Raw genomic sequence first — 17,166 nt, 5'->3', positions numbered from 1 at the left:
AACAAAAAATGCAAGTTAACGTATTTAATTCAATGTAAAAAAAAAGAAAACATGGGATTGACAGGGAGAAGAGGTGAGAGTAAAATCTAAAACTACTATTACAGTTTTAAAAATAATGAAACAATGCAGTTGTTAAACATTTTAGTACCAGAGAGGTTGCTTGAAAGTAATTAAGGTATACTGCACAATTATAAATTTACTTACACTTGAATGGACAACCCTAACTTTACTCTGGCAACTTTATTTGGTAAATATCCTAACTTCACATGATGTGTTTCATTGCTAAGTTTCTTGGCAGAGCAATGATGTTTGCATCACTGTAGAGAATTTAATGAAACTTTATTTCGCATTTTTAACTCAACTTCATTCTAAATAATAGATATGCAAAATTATAATACAACTTGTATCTCAATTCCTGCTCCAACTTGTAATCTTGTAACCACTCTTTAATGTGTTGATTGAGTTGCTTCAGAATCAAACACCACAAAAGAAAGACAGTCCATTTTTTTTAACAAAAAACCTATTTTTCTAATTAAACTGTTCAGAGATGTTATTGCCCATCTCTGGAGCAGGTGGGACTTGAACCCAGGGCTCCTAGTCCAGGGGTATGGACACTATATCACTACACCACAAGAGGGCTCCTAGACATACCATTTATAGAGTCATAAAGATTTACAGCACGGAAACAGACCTTCGATCCAACTCTTTCTTGCTGACCAGATACCCTAACCTAATCCAGTCCCGTTTGCCAGCACTTGGCCCATATCCTTCCAAACCCTTCCTATTCATATACCCATTCAGATTCCTTTTAAATGTTGTAATTGTCCCAGCCTCCACCATTCCTCTGGCAGCTCATTCCATAAACGCATCACCCTCTATGTGGAAAAAGTTGCCTCTTCGGTTTTTTTTTATATCTTTCCCCTCTCACCCTAAACCTATGCCCTCTAGTTCTGGACTCCTGCACCCCAGGGAAAAGACCTTGTCTATTTATCCTATCCATGCCCCTCATGATTTATAAACCTCTGTAAGGTGACCCCTCAGCCTTCATCATTCTTGACTTCAGGATGTTTTACATAATTGTCATTAAATTATGTGTCTCTGAGGTTAGTGACTGTTATAATGTAGAGAAAACTGTAACCAATTTGTGCACAAATTCTGACAAATAGCATTGTGACAATGACTGCCACATCTACTTTTGTGGTGTTAGAGGATATGCCAATATCAATCAGAAGTCCCCTTCTGTTTGATATAATACGATAGAATCTTTCACATCTAGTTAAGAGGGAGGATTGGTTTACTACATTATCTGAATGACAGCAACCATGACAGTGTAGCATGCCACCAGCATTGCACAGGGTGACAGACTAGTTTTAGCACTCATGACTGTAGAGTGGAAACTTCAACTCACAGCCTTCTGGCTCAGAAACAAAGAGGGCTACTGCTTTGTCGAAAGGCACTGCATCAGGTCTGCTGACTGCTTCTGCTTCTTTGGTTGTGAGTAGCCATTCAGGACAGTGGGGAGAGTGATCTGATTCCATGTAGAGATGTATCTCATTAATGAGGTGTGTAAATTAACACATTATGGAAAGCACAAACAAACCTGCAGACTTTTTTAATGTAAAGATATGGTGCAACTTCAATACTGTAGTACTGAAATAAATAGGTTGTTTCAACAGATTCTAGACAATAAATTAAAAAAAAGTTATGGTGTAGTCTTTTCAAAATGGCACTATTTTAAGCATATGACATCATAGAAGAGACAGAAATGCTGTGATGGGAATGTTTCATAATAGCAGACAGTTTTGAAATACTACTGACCAATCCACCATATAATTTGTTGGTCTACCCCCCCTCAAAAAAAAGTTACTTGATTTACCTCGCATTTCACAGTTTTGGAGCCAAGGCATCAAATATTGGTGCAGCTCCCAGGCCTTGCTGCTTGTAGCTGACCAATTATCAGATAGCTAACGATTTGTTTATACAACACTAATGACAACATTAGTCCTAAAGTTGTAATGTAAACCATAATCTGGACCTAAGCTAACTCGAAAGAACAAAGTGGAGTGGAACTAATGCCTTTCTCCATGAAATTTTGAGTTGGTTTGGCGTCAGTTCCATGTTTAAACCACAACTTTACTGGCTGTTCAAAATGGTTTTGCTTTGCACCTACAGTGCTGTAGTAAAATTGGCAAAAATCCAAATCTGTACTCATATTCACTATCATTCTCTCTCTCTCTTTCCTTTCTGTTGGCGAAACACAAATGTTTTCATTTTGTATGTTCATTGTATCCAGGATTTTAAAAATGAGAATTCGTTTTGAAATGGGAGATATCCTTAAATTGATAAGGAAAAGATCAGTAGTCAAATTTGTGATACACGAAAGCAAATCTAAGTAAATATTAATAATGAAACACAGTGCTTGGAATTGATGAAAGAACATATTTATGTTATCCCTGCCAAAATATTTTACATGGAGGTAATGCAGAAGGGTGCTCCCTACAGTGGCCATTAGGTGCAACACCAGAACAGCAAATGATTGGGTATTTGTTAATTATGAAAACATTATGGTGAAGTATGACAAAAGACAATTCTTGTCCTAGTGTTATTATTTTCAATGCAATGTTTACATATTAAAAACAATACACACTCCAGTCTCCTAGAAACAAGGGGGTAGTTTAATATCAACAAAAGTGTTTTATAACATTGATTTTTAGTTCTAACTGTTTTCGGTTCTACAGCATACACACACTCGTAAAACATCGTTATCTGTTTGTATTTTGTAGCTGGTTATTAGGAACCTTTGTGATTTCTCATTAGCTGAAGTATAAAGTTTTTTTCTAATCAACCTTTTACAGAGTCATAGGGTCTGTTTCTGTGCTGTATAACTCCTCAGTCCAGTCCATGCTGAATATAATCCCAAACTACACTAGTCCCACCTGCCTGCTCCTGCCCATATCCCTCCAAACCTTTCCTACTCGTGTATCTGTCCAAATGCCTTTTAAATGTCGTAATTGTATTTGCATCCACCACTTTCTCAGCAAGTTAATTCCACATGCGAATCACACTCTGCGTAAAAAAAGTTGCCTCTCATGTCTTTTTTAAGTAGCTATCCTCTCACCTTAAAAACGTGCCCCTTAATGTTGAAATTACTCATCATAGGGAAAAGACAATTCTCATCAACTGTATGTATACCTCTCATTATTTTATAATCTTCTATCAGGTTGCCTCTCAATCTCCTACGTCCCAGTGAAAAAGAAGTCCCAGTATATCCGATCTTTTTTTATATCTCAAACCTTCAATTTTTGGCAACATCCTGGTAAATCTCTTTTGAACCCTCTCCAGCTCGATAATATCCTTCCTATAACTGGGTAACCAGAACTGGACACAGTATTCCAGAAGAGTCCTCACCAATGTCTTGTACAATCACAATATGACGACCCAACTCCTATACTCAAAGGACTGAGCAATGAAGGCAAGGCCAAAGACCAAACGTCTTTTTCACCATGTTGCAACATACCTCCGGAGAGGTGGGACTTGACCTCAAGACTCCTCGTTCAGAGGAAGAGTCACTACCATTGTGCCACAAGAGCTCAAACTTTAGTGCACTGTTAGTTGTGGATATTTTCAAATCAATCTGTTGAGAGATGTTTCTAGGCTCCTCTTGTGCAGATGAGAGTTAAACCCAGGCCTTCTGTTTTAGAGATAGGTTTATTATGATAGCACTATAAGAAGGCCTACTTAGTTCAAGTATATGATGATCTATTGGAGCAATTCCCCAGTTATTACCATGGCTGAAGGAAGTAGTACTATCTCCAGAAATTGAGTGGTTTCAAACTTCACTCTCAGAACTTAAACACGTGGTGTAGGCTCACATTTTATCGGAGTACTCAGTGAATGCTGCTTTCAAAGCTTCATCTGTCCTGAGGTGGATGCACAACCAAAAATCTAACTTAAGGACACTTTGGACCATGACAGAAAATTAACTAAAAACAAAGATATTGGGCCATATTTTCATCTTTGAGGTAGAGTTGGAAGATTTACTGACATCACAATCCAGCCTCCCATGTAGCAGTGACTGCCAATGCTATTTTCACCGTGACATGGCAGAAGTGGCCTTAAGTTTTAGCTGCTGTCAGATACAATCTGGTTAAAAGGCCTACTCCATTCATTGAGATAATGACTTGGGAGTTGGGAAATGAATGTGAAGCCCCACTTATCCCCAGTACTGTACAGTCTAATGGCTCAGTGGTTAGCATTGCTGTCTCAATGGAATCTGGATTCAGTTCCAGGCATGGATCACTCTTCATGTGGTGTTTTCAGGGTCTTCAGTTGTTTTTCCAGCAACACATTTTTCAGCTCTGATCTCCAGCATGTGCACTCCTCACTTTCCCTCCCACAGTCCAAAGGTGTGCAGACTAGTTGGATTAGTGATGGGAAATGTGGGGTTACAGGGATGTGTTCAGGTGTCAAGGTCTGGGTGGGATTTTCTTCAAAGGGTCAGTGTAGACTTGATGGGCCAAATGGCTTCTTTTCGAATTGAAGGGATTCTTCCCCAAATTATTCATCAAATTCACTACAATGAGAATTTGCAAATCAAATAAACATATTGGGAAGTCTTTGAAAAGCTCATAAATCTGTCAAAATAAACATTACTGTTAACATAAACATATTCCTCTTCAAAAAGCTCACAAAATCTGTCAAAACAAAATGTGTAATCCCACAATTGTGTCAAAAATATTGGATCAGCTACTGACTTGTTCCATCATCCCATGCTGATTAAAATTGCCAGAGATGGGGATGAGAATCCTCAATTTAGGTCCTGTCCACAATTTTGGGCTCTGATCAACATACTCTAACTATGCGTTAGAATATGGAAATTCACCTCATCATATAATCTATCAACTAGGATGTCTTCTGAGTGAATAAAATATCACTTTACGATCACTTATTGGCATTGATACATCTAGAGTGAATTATATATTGAAGGTAGAGGATTATTGTCTTTTTTTGATATCTATGTGTAGAGTTTTAAGAACATCCTGTTAACCAATAGAAGCAAAAGTTAATCAAATTCTGATAGGGAAAGCATTGTGATTAGACAGGAATACTTTGGCGATTTTGCTCTTTGGTCGGGTGCCAAACGTTGGCAATCATTGCCCATAGGTGAAAATTGTTCACACTTAAAAGCCAGAACAAGAATGTCATAGTGATGGATGCACATGAAGAGGGGCTGATTGACCTTGTGCTTACCATTGCAAGTTATTACAATTGAAAACCGGTGTACCGAAACGCGAGGTTTTGTTTCGTAAATAAATTAATTTCATAGATATTTGGTCTGTGGTTAGAGTATTTTGATTGTTTTGGGATGGTTGCTTTGGAACGAATTGTTGGGAACTTTAACTGTTGTGGCAGTAGTATATGAACGGGCAGTTGCTGCTCATTTTACTCCATGTTATTTATTGTTTTTGCAAGAAGGCACAAAGCGCTGAAACGGTGATCGATTTGCACAGTGGCGTATAACCGAGACATGAGGGAGCTCCTGGAAAGGGGGAAACGAGGAGAGGAGCGTTTAAGCGGGATATCAGCAACAATACTGCCAACAGCTCGCACAGTAACGTTGCAATTTTAGAGGCTTTTATTTTGGCAGGGTCCAAAACTGGCAGCGTCTCTCATTTTGCATCAATTTCTCCCCCCACCCCAGTAAGCGTGAAATGAGCGTTCTTCCTGTTGTCAGCATTCCCACCCAGTTCCCTGGTTAGACAGCTCAGCTTGTGTCCCACGGACCCTTTCACATCCCTGCATTATTATTACACTGCAGTCATCTTCAAGGGTCAGACATGGGGGCCGTTTTATTTGACTACTTGCGCGTACCTTTAAAGGGAATAGAAATAACATCACCTCAGTAAATGTCCTGCCCTGCTGTTGTGTGGAGAGCTATTACTCGATGTCTCCTCAGCCGTCCTTCTGGAGCGCTATTCCTAATAAGGAAACTTTCTGGAAATAACAGTCGAGCTAAGAAAAAAAGAGTTGGAAAGGGGTAACAGAAAACGGCCGTGTTCACCCGGACTCTTTATCCGCCAAGTTTTGCTAAGTCGAGAGCGTCAGCCAAGTTGCTGCTTTCCTGCTGCCTTAAGACAATTGCCGGGAGGGGAGCCCACTTTGCACATGGTGCCTGCGGTGAATGGATGAGGAAAGGTGGGCTGGGGGCATGCTCCGGGTCTGAAAGGCATCGAGCGAGTTGCAGGAGGAAAGGGGAAACGCCGAGGGGTTTTGATTGACATTAGCTCTGTGTGTGTGTGTGTGTGTGTGTTCGCGCCGCGAGCTGTCTTCCTCCTTCACCAGAGCCTGCCTGCAAGCGCCCACCGTCTCCTTCAAACTCCTGTCAGAGTTTACACACCTCGAACCGAACGGCGCAGTTTGATGGGTGAGTGAGTGAGTGACAGAGTGAGCACTTATGTCACCGCCGACATAGTCATGCATGTGTTTTTGGTTTCCAGTCGCTGAGCGGTTTGTGTGAGGTGCTGCACTTTGCTATTCTTGTCCCTTCCTCCTCTTTTGTGTTTTGTACGGTTTCTTGGAATAAGGGAGCACTGCACGACACACCTGTTAGTCTGAGAATTAGTTCACATTCGACAGACAAGCAACCAGCACAGTAGCAGGCCAGGCTCACCCCTCTGGAACTAATTGGTTCCAAAGCCATTCAAAGCACTGGTAGGCTTCTCTCTGCAATGATAGAGCAGTTCATATTGGTGTGGTAAGACTATACTGACAACAAAAAATCTTTTAGAATGTTCTTTGGGCTCCTCCTAATTTCGGTGATAGCATTGGCTAAATCCTAACTTTGCAAATGTATGTTATATGGCAATCTATTGTGGTGAAAATTAATATACATTTTATTGTCTAAACACAAGGTTAATGTATGTAAGCTTAGGTTGTTGGATTGGTTTTGGTGAGGAGATGAATTACGTATTTAAAGGTGTTCAACCCAGGTGATCTAGGTTGACAATGAAGAGTCACACAGCTGTACAGAACCCTATGAACCAACTCGTTCATGCTGGCTGGATATCCTACATTAATCTAGTCCCACGTGCCAGCACTTGGTCCATTTCCTGCTAAGCCCTTCATATCCATATACTCACCCAAATGCCTTTTAATTGTACCAGCCTCCTCCACTTCCTCTTGCAGCTCATTCCATACACACACCAGCCTCTGGAAAAAGTTGTCTCAAGGGTCCCTTTTAAATCTTTTCCCTCCTACCTTAAACCTATGCCATCTAGTTTTGGACTCCCCCCAACCCAGGGAAAAGACCTTGCCAATTCACTCTATCCATGTTCCTCATGACTCTATAAATTTCTGTAATGTCACGCCTTAGCCTCTGATGCTCCAAGGAAAATAGCCCCAGCCCATTCAGCCTCTCTGTATAGCTCAAACATTCCAACCCTGGCAACATCCATATAAATCTTCACTGAACCCTTTCAAGTTTCAGAACATCTTTCCTATAGCAGGGAGACCAGAATTGCACACAGTATTTTAAAAGTGGCCTAACCAATGTTCAGTACAGCCACAACATGATCTCCCAACACCTATATTCGATGCCCTGACCAATCAAGGCAAGCATACCAAATGCTGCCTTCCCTTGCTCACTACTAATGTCAGGCTCACTGGTCTATGGTTCCCTGGCTTTTTCTTACCACCTTTCTTAAATAATGACATCACGTCAGCCAAACTCCTGTCTTCTGACTCACATGTGGCTATTGATGATACAAATATCACAGCAAGTTTGCTTATTAAAATATAATCATGCTACCTCGTACCAGGAAATGCACTATGGTTTGGTCATGGCTAATAAATCACGTCAATTTCATGTGTTTTCTTCTCTATCTCAATATATTCACTTAAAGCTAGCTTTGTCACTTACTCCTTCAAGGTGGGCATGTTTGGAAGAGATGTAATTGTGAGTCAAATACCAAATATAAACTGAAAGGACTAAGGATGCTGAACATCAGAAAGAAAAACAAAAAATTTACTAAATTGGTTATTATATATTGATACAATGGCATATTATCTCTCTGTAATGTTCAAACATTTAAAGAGGACTGATCTTGTTGGGGTTAAAAATGAGAGTTACTATCTATTGAAATGGTTTAGTACCCTCTGTTGAATAATACATGCCCTAGAATTTCCATCATACAGGTCTTCATACTTAATATGTCTCGATCAAGTTTAGTCTGCAATGGAACCCAAAATTCATTTCCAATCTCAACTTCAATCACAAATTATTTCTGTCTTTGCATGAAGGAAAAAGAGAAGTGAAACAACCTTTTTATTTTAAAAGATTTGAAGATTCTAATGTAAAGGAAGCATTAGATGGCCGTGGAAAGAGGATGAACAGGATAGGCTGAGTAGCATTAAAGTGATGATGAATATGGGCAGAGCAACACACATCCGCATTTATGTTTATGTATGTAACCAAACAGACAAGATATGCTAACACTCCTGCATGATAATTATGTCCTAAGTAAACTACTGCATTCAAATAGTGGCATTTCAAATAGATTATGTCACAAGGGAATGATAGATTATTTCATTTCTGACTATGTTGAACACCCTCTTTGGGTAAGTACATGAATAAGAAATGTTGAGGAATATGGACCAAATGTAGGCAGGTGGGACTAGTTTAGTTTGGGATTATGGTCAGCATGGACTGTTTGAAATTGTTTCTGTGCTGTGTGACTCTGACTATTGACTTTAAATGTGGTACAATGCAAGTTTGTGTTTGTTCTTGTCTTCTTGAATTTCTTGCTCTTATTTCCTTTATGGTAGTCATATAGATTATTCTAATGCATATGGAACAAAGCAAAGTTGAGGCACATAACAAAGAGATCCTTCTATTCCATCTTTTATTTAATCTCAAGGTGGATGGCAGTGAAAAGACAATATGCTCACTTGCTACAATATTTGACCCTGTCTCAATTGACAATTAATGATTATTGTGACACCATTGTTGTTAAAAATCCAAGATACCATTGTTACATTATTACATGGTTAGTGCTACTTGTTTTTACTTTCTAACCCTTCATGTAAACTGTTACTGTAAAAACTCCAGTTCATTGCTAGTGTTGCAAGATAGTTACTTGGTAGATAACATAACGCGAAATCCCACCTGATGTCTTTAATATTTTAACTTATATGAAACAAAATGATCAAAGACTTTATTTTAACACCCCCGCCGGAAGCAAAGCTGAGAGAATTTGTTTGGTACTTGAGGACAAAAGTCTCAGAATATAGCAGTGTAGGATTTTTGTTGATTTTAGTTATCTAAGTTAATAGAATAAAGCAAAATTTAAAGCATGTGATTTATACATTGAATTATATCTGCTTCATGTTTATTGAACTCATAGATATGCAATGATACTAATTGAATAAAAACACAGCAAAGCAAAAGCAATCTAAATTGCTACGGTGTACTTTCTATCTAAAAGGGTATTTTGTTCAAAGTGAAAAGGTTTTCAGTCATAAAGCAGTTTGCTGATGCAGTGGGTTGAGTGAAGAAGGTGTGCACTTTTTTTTAACCTTCAGGACCCAGCTTGAATCCAGCTCAGATCTTTGTGACTGATTTCTTTGAAAGGTTGTGAAAAGACCAATAAAAAGGTGATCTGTGCCAATGTCAACTTGGCTACTAATAAGCATGAGTCCATAAATCAAATGTTGACACAAACCAGGAGAAGTCACATGGATAATTGAAAATGGCTCTCAAATGAAATAGTATTAAAGCAGTGGAGAAAATCTAGAAGTAAAATCTAGAATTTCATTGAAATTTTCTTTGGGAATAGTTTTTTTTATTTTGGTACAGTTGCAAAATGTGTGCATTCAGTGAAGAGAATATACAGCATGTTACTAAAGACAAATGTCTTCTGGTTTACTATTATTTGCATGTTTTATTTTTCAAATGTCTTCATGAGATGCTTTTTTGAATGTATTGAGGTAAACTGCATTTGAGTTGCTTTTCATTTTTTTTCTTCTTTTCCACTATAATTGCGTTCTTAAGTTAGGATAGAACAAATGCAATCTGAACAAATGCAGTTGTATTAAAGGAGCACTTTATGCATTTTTGCTGCTCCTCACCAGTATGCAGACTCTTAATACTGCCTTTTTTATCTTCAATCTCAATTTCTCCTTCCCCCAACTGCACCAGCTCACTAAATCCTTCAGGGAAGGAATTCTGCTGTCCTTACCCAGTCTGACCCACGTGTTTGATTCTTAATTACATTCTGAGCAATAAGAATGGGCAATAAATGCTGGTGTAGCCAAGGGCACAATTGCCCCATCAACAAAATGAAAAAAACTGAACCAAACACTCTTTGTTTTTGCTTGTATTCTAGGCCACCCAAAGACATGCTTATCTGTAAACCTTATAATGTGCTTTCTTCTCTCGTATATTATCTAACTTAAATCCTGATCGATAAATTCCTCTATGATGTTGGCTCGTGGATTTGGCAACTTCTGCATCTTTTTCATGTCCTACTATCAGAGGGCAGCATAATAAAGGCTCAGTTGTCAGTACTGCTGCCTCACAATACCAGGCATCCTGGTTCAATTCCACCTTTGGGCAATTGCGTGGAGTTTGCAGATTTCTCCCTGTGTCTGTATGGATTTCCTCTGGGTGCTCCGGTTTCCTCCCACAGCCCAAAAGTGTGCAGTTTAGGTGGATTGGCAATGCTAAATCCCCATTGTGTCCAGGGATGTATAGGCTAGGTTGCATTGCCATAAGAAATGCAGGGTTACAGGAATGGGGTGGGTCTGGATGGGATCTGTTCAGAGGATCAGTATGGCCTTGATGGGCTGAAGGTTTGCTTCTATGCTCTATGGATTCTATCCTCTGCTCTGTCTTGTCTTCATTCTCTGGAGCACCTTACTTGAACCTTCCATTTCTTTGCAGTCCCCATCACAAGTTCCATGAGTGCTTATCATGGGAAACCACCTGTATTGGGAAAATGGTACTAATCATTTGCCATTTCAACTGAAATTAATTACATGAATGCTATTTATAACTCATTAAATTGCTTTGAAAAAGCTGGTGTTTAAATTAGCACTCATAATGCAGAGAACTATGATGAAGTACTTATGCATTGTCCAGCTTGGCTGAAAATTAATGCCAGGAAAATAGTAGACACTTTTGTCTTTGTTTCCCCACTGCCTTCTGTAGCTGTTAAGAATTGTTGGAGTCTTTGACTGTTTCAGTTAGTTGGTTTTACTCTTACACTTTGTGTAGCAGGTAAATGTTATTGACATAAACACAAACCTGCTCGGTATGCTTTTGTTTTGTGGAGTGTGCCAGTGCTTTATTTAAGTATCGGGTATTTTTCCATGATTGCCCATGTGCACTAATTTTAAAGGGGTTGTATCATGCACGGTCTGCATTGGGATTTTGTTTACTGAATGGTCCTTCAGCTCACCAGCAACATTGTGCCCACTGTAAGTGGCCAAAACCATGTCTATTGTTTTCAATCATTAAAAGCTTCAATCAGTTTCTTTATGCAAGTTTTAGATCACCACTCCCACATATGGCTCTAACATTAAAGCTCTTGGAAAAAACTTATTTTATCCTCCCTGTCTGATCATTAGCACATAATGCATTGCCAGAGAGCAAAATTTCGCAAAAGGGAAGTCATGTTTGGCAAATTTATGGAAGTTTTCCTTTGAGGATGTAATTAGTAGGATGTGTAAAGGATACCCAGCAGGTGTATTGCAAAAGGCAGCAGATAATATGCTGCACTTGAAGTTAATGCCCAACATTAAGGCCCTGAGTCTTAAAAGAAATGGGTAGGGAGATGTTACTTCGGTCTTAATTTTCCAAAAATTCCTTGGATTCTGGGAAGGTTCCACTAAATTGAAAAATAGTGAAAGCAACTCCTGTATTTTTTTTAAAAAATGGAAAAACAAAACTACAGGGTAAGCCAGGCTTAATATCAGTCAGATGGAACATGTTAACAGCTATTTTTAAAGATGCTATAACAGGCCCTTTAGAAAAACGACAAGGTCATCGGGCAGTGTCAATATGTTTTTATGCCAGGGAACTCCCTTAGTTTACCCAATTTCTTTGAGGAAGTAACATATGGTGAATAAAGGGGAATGATTTGATGTACCGTACAGCGATTTCCAGAAGGCATTTGATGAGATGCCACATAAAAATCGTTGTGGAAAATAAAAGTTCATAGTGGGCAGCATACTGGCTAATTAACCGGAAATGCAAGGTAGTGATAAATGAATCACTTTCTGTTTGGCAAGATGTAATGAAAAGTATGGAGCCGGAATTGGTATTGGGCGCTCAAGGTTTTGATAAATTGCTTGAAGTGACCAAAGATATGGTTACTACACTTCTTAGTAACTAAATTTTCAGATGACAAAAATAGGCGGGAAAGTAAGTTGTGAAGAGGGTGCTGGAAGCTACAAAGGGATTGATTCAGTGAGGTAAGCAAAGAGTTGGCAATGGGTTTAATGTGGGAAAATAAGAAATTGTCCATTTTGGCAGTAAGAGTTTTAAAAAAAGGAAACCTATTGTGTAAATGGTGGGAGGTTTCAGAACTCTGCAATGCCATGTGTTTCCTTGTACATGAATCACAGAAGGTTAGTATGCTGGTACAGCAGGTAATTAGGAAAGCTAATAGAATGTTTATTGTGAGGGCAATTGAATACAAAAACAAGGGAGTTTATGATTGTTATAAAGGGCATTTATGAAAGTACGCCTGAATCATTAAACTGTAATTATATCCTCTTTATTTAAGGAAGGATTAAACACGGCATTGGGAGCTGTTCTGATAGGGTTAACTGGACTACTGCCTTGAATGGGCAGGTTTTGTGAGGAAATATTGAACAGGCTTGGTTTGTATCAGTTGGTGTTAGGGGGACGGGTCGCTTGATCTGAGGTGTATAAGATCTTAGCAGGGTGGATATGGAAAGACTGATGATCTTGTGAGAGATTCTACAACTAGAGATCATTGTTTTAAAAATAAGGGATTACACACTTAAGACAAAGATGAGGAGAAATTTCTCGTGGGGTTCATGAGACTTTGCAACACTTCCTCAAAAGGTAGTGCAAGCAGAGAATTTGAATATTTTTAAGGCGGAGGTAGATAAATTCTTGATAAAGTGTTGAGTGATTCTAAGAGATGGATGAAAACATGGACTGCAGTGGTTCCCCTGAATAGGAGTGAACCCATTCATTTAAGTGGGAAATTTACCTTCCCGGCAAACTTATGGTCCCTGGTTCCAGTAAGTTCCCTATAATAAATCGGGCCGCGGAAAAGGATGCCATGGATACGGGCGTCACCAATTCAATTGAATGATAGTCAGGTTGTGAGGTCAAGTGGCCTCATACATATTTTTGAATATTCAAGTTGCAGAGATCGGGTTGAAAGGGGAATTTTCAAACCCACTGCTTGTAACTAGTGGAGTCCTGTAAGGATTAGTGCTGGGGCCTCAACAATTTACTGTCTAAATTGATGACTTGGATGAAGTGACAGAGAATAACTGACATATTTGAGTATTCTGGCGATTCAAAGCTAGTTTGAAATGTAAGTTGTGTGAGGGACACAGGCTGGAAAGACATTTGGACAGGTTCTTTGAGTAGGCAACTAGGTGGAAGAATGACTAATTTGGGGAAGAATTATGTTCATAGTTCTTCCATCTTGTGCTGAGCTTTGCTAGAGCCTGCAATAAGCCTGAAACAGATGTTGGCCAGGGAACAGGAAGGTGTGTTAAAGTGGCAGGCAACTGGAAGCTCAGGTCTTTATTGTGGATAGAATGTAGATGTTCTGTAAAGCAGACACCCAATCTATGTTTCACTTTCCCAAAGTAGAGGAGACCGCATTGTGAGCATTCAGAAGTGATCCTCTGAAGCAGGTGGGAGTTGAACCTGGGCTTTCTGATTTAAAGGTTGGGGCACTACCAGAGGCCATAAATATCACATTATAAACATGTCAACTTGTCAATCCTTCTGTCCATTTCACTTTCCCATCATCTCAACAATTTCAACAGCACACCCACCACTCCTGTTTATACCCCTCCCTGTGCCCTCATCACAAAGCCACTTGGAAATAAAAGCACAGAGCACCCTAAAATTAAGTCAACAGCAAGAAGTAATATACAGTTGGAAGGTCTAGAATCTGTGTGGTAGAGTTGAGGAATCATAAAGAAAAAAAAAGACCCTGGTGTGAGTTATTTACAGGCTTCCTAGCAGTAGTCGGGATGTGGGGAAGAAAATGAAATCAAGATGTAGTAAATGCAAGTAAGAAAGAGACTATTACAGTGATCATGGGGTATTTCAATATACAGATGAACTGGGCAAATCAGGTTGGTAGTAAATCTCAAGAAGGATTTTGTGGAATGTCTGACTTGGTTGTTTTATATTTGGAGCAGCTTGTGGTAGAGCCCATCAGGGAACACGCATTTCTGGAATTGATGTATAGTGAGGCAGACTTGATCAGGTAGCTGAGGTTGAAGGACTCCCTAGTGGGACAGTGATCATAGTATAATAAACTGCAGAGTGTATTTTGAGAGGGAGAAGCTGGCATCAGTTACAATTGAGAACAGGTAACTACAACATCATGAGGAATATACTTGATTGGAAGCAGAGCCTAGCAGGGAAGATGGAGGAGTTTCTGGGGATAATTAAGGAGGCACAGCAGAAATTCATCCCAAAGAAGAAGAAACATACTAAGGGGAGAGTGAGGCAATCATGGCTGACTAGGTAAGTCTCAAACAACAGAGGATTTGGAAACCTTTAAAAATCTGCAGAGGATAACTTAAAAAAAAAAGCAATAAGGATGGGGTGAGTGGATGAAGAGAAGATGAAATATGAGGCTAGGCTAGCTAGCAACATAAAAGAGTTTTGTTAAAGTATCTAAAAGGTAAGAAAGAAGCAAGAGTGGACATTGGACCGCTGGCAAAGTATTAAAGAGGTGCAAAGAAATGTTGGAGGAACTAACTAGGTACTTTGCATCAGTCTTCATGGTGGAAGGCACCAATAACACCAGAACTTTTGAGAGTCAGAGGGTAGCGGGGAGTCTGGTGGCCGTCACTAAGGAGAATGTGCTGGGGAAGCTGAAAGGTCTGAAGGTGGGTAAATCATCTGGCCTCTAGTTGTGAGGATGATAGCTGAAGAGATTGTAAAGGCATTGGTGATCTTTAAGGAACCATTGAGTCAAGGAAGATCCCAGAGGACTGGAAAGTGGCAAACGTAACACCCTCATTTAAGAGAGGTGAGCAAAAGATGGGAAATTATACACCAGTTAGCTTGACTTCAGCTGTTGGTAAAAATTTAGAGTCCACTATTCAGGATGAGATTGCACAGTACTTATAAGTGCATGGTAAAATAAGACTAAGTTAGCACGGCTTTATCAAGGGGTGGTAATGCCTGACGAGCCCGAGGAGGTAATGAGCAAGTTAGATAAAGGAGAACCAGTTCATGTGATCTATTTGGATATCCAGAAGGCACCACACAGGAGGTTACTGGCATAGATTGAGGATTGGCAGAATGCAGATAGTAGGGATAAAAATGTATTTTTCACGAAGGCTGCCAGTGTACTGGGACCACAACTATTCACAAGGCACTGAGGGCTTTGTTGCTAGGTTTGCAGGTGAAACAAAGGTAGATGGAGGGCCAAGTAGTGTTGAGAAAACAGGGAGACTGCAGAACAATTTGGACAGGCCAGGAAAGTGGGCAAAGAAGTGGCAGATGGACTGGAATGAGAGAAAATGTGAAGTTACCTACTTTGGTCGGAAGAATATATATCTACACTGTCAGCAGTATAAGTCTCTGGACAGACTGCATTTGAGATATTGTGAGCAGTTTTGTGTCCTATGTCTGAGAAAAGATTTTGGTGTTGGAGGAGGTAAAGAGGTATGTAAGAATGATTTTGGGGATGAAGGGCTCGTCATGTGATGAGCGGTCGAGGATTCTTGAAGGATTGAGGGGAGGGGGGGAGCTCTGGTTGAAACTCTCAGAATACTGAGTGGACACGTGATGTCTCCATGAGTAGGAGAGACTAGGACCCGAGGGCACAGTTCCTATGAAAGGATGACCCTTTAGAACGGAGAGGAAGAGGCATTTCTTCAGTCAGAGGGTGGTAAATCTGGAAGGCTGTAGAGGCCAAGTTATTGAATGTGCTTAAGGCAGTGGTATGTTCTTGATTAGTAAGGGTTAAGAGAAGCAAGCAAGATAATGGGGTTGTGAAACATATCAGCCATGATCAAATAATGGAGCAGGCTTGATAGGCCAACTGGCCTAATTCTGCTCCTGTGTCTTATGGGTCTCTGATCCTTATTGTACTTTTCCGACATGCCCACTGTGCCAAATAGGATCAAGTTACAGTACACACATCATAAAATGCTTGTCAAACTTGTCCTTAAAGTGTCAACATCTCATTATCATGCTATGTATATGTTCTGCATGGTTGGCTGCTCTTAATGCTGATTTAAGAAAGAAGTGCACACATTCATCGTACTTTCCTCAACATTTCAGATTGCATTACAGTCAGAAGAGAACTTTTTGAAGCATAGTTGCCCTCTGTAACATGGGAAGTATGCATTATTTTACACATGCCAAGGTCAGCCAACAATAATGGAATATTATAGAGGTTACCTGTTTATAGGTGTCAGTTAAGGAATAAATATTGTCCAGGACATTGGTGATGGACTTGCCTACTGAATTACGTCGACTTGACACGTAAGACAGGGTCTTTGTATAAAATCATAAGAGCAGAAAGAGACTATTTGGTCCATCATGTTTTGCTAGAACAATCCACTTGTCCCACAGCTCTGTTGTTTTGCTAAAGCTGTGCAGGTTTTGTTTACCTTTTTAGTATTTATCCAATTCTTTTTTTCTGAGAGGTGTGTAAAGAACCTTTTACCATCTCCCTTTTTATGTGGTACATTTCAGATTATAATGTCTCGCAACTTTTCTATTTTAAAGATCCTCATATTGCCTCTCTTCTATTTGCTAATTGACTTTAAACCTGCATGTTTGGCTACCAATCCTATTGCCACTCAATTCTCCTTATTTACTTGATTTAAATAAAAATCTCATGATTTACAAACTCCATATTCAATTTCTTCGAGGAAAACCAATTTAGTTTCTCCTGTTTCTCACTGAAGTCCTTCATTCCT

The 17,166-nt window shown here is 39.6% G+C and overlaps 1 protein-coding gene across 7 annotated transcripts in view; it reads left to right on the top strand.

The window, feature by feature from the left end:
- The window catches only part of LOC132820986 (rho GTPase-activating protein 6), a 535,965-nt gene that overhangs the window by 353,051 nt on the left and 165,748 nt on the right, over positions 1 to 17,166 (top strand). The window contains exon 1 of one of the 7 annotated variants that reach the window (XM_060833426.1): positions 5,754 to 6,195. The exons of 5 other annotated variants lie outside the window; for them this stretch is intronic. The gene's annotated coding sequence lies outside the window, so the exon portion shown is untranslated. Of the gene's footprint in view, positions 1 to 5,753; positions 6,196 to 6,229; positions 6,425 to 17,166 lie in introns of those variants that run through there. One more of the 7 variants, XM_060833425.1, reaches the window with a different exon arrangement.

Source organism: Hemiscyllium ocellatum, chromosome 12 (assembly GCF_020745735.1).
Source record: "Hemiscyllium ocellatum isolate sHemOce1 chromosome 12, sHemOce1.pat.X.cur, whole genome shotgun sequence".
Taxonomy (NCBI): Eukaryota; Metazoa; Chordata; class Chondrichthyes; order Orectolobiformes; family Hemiscylliidae; genus Hemiscyllium; species Hemiscyllium ocellatum.
Note: the sequence above shows the minus strand (reverse complement) of the source record. Positions and strands in the feature narration are given on the sequence as shown.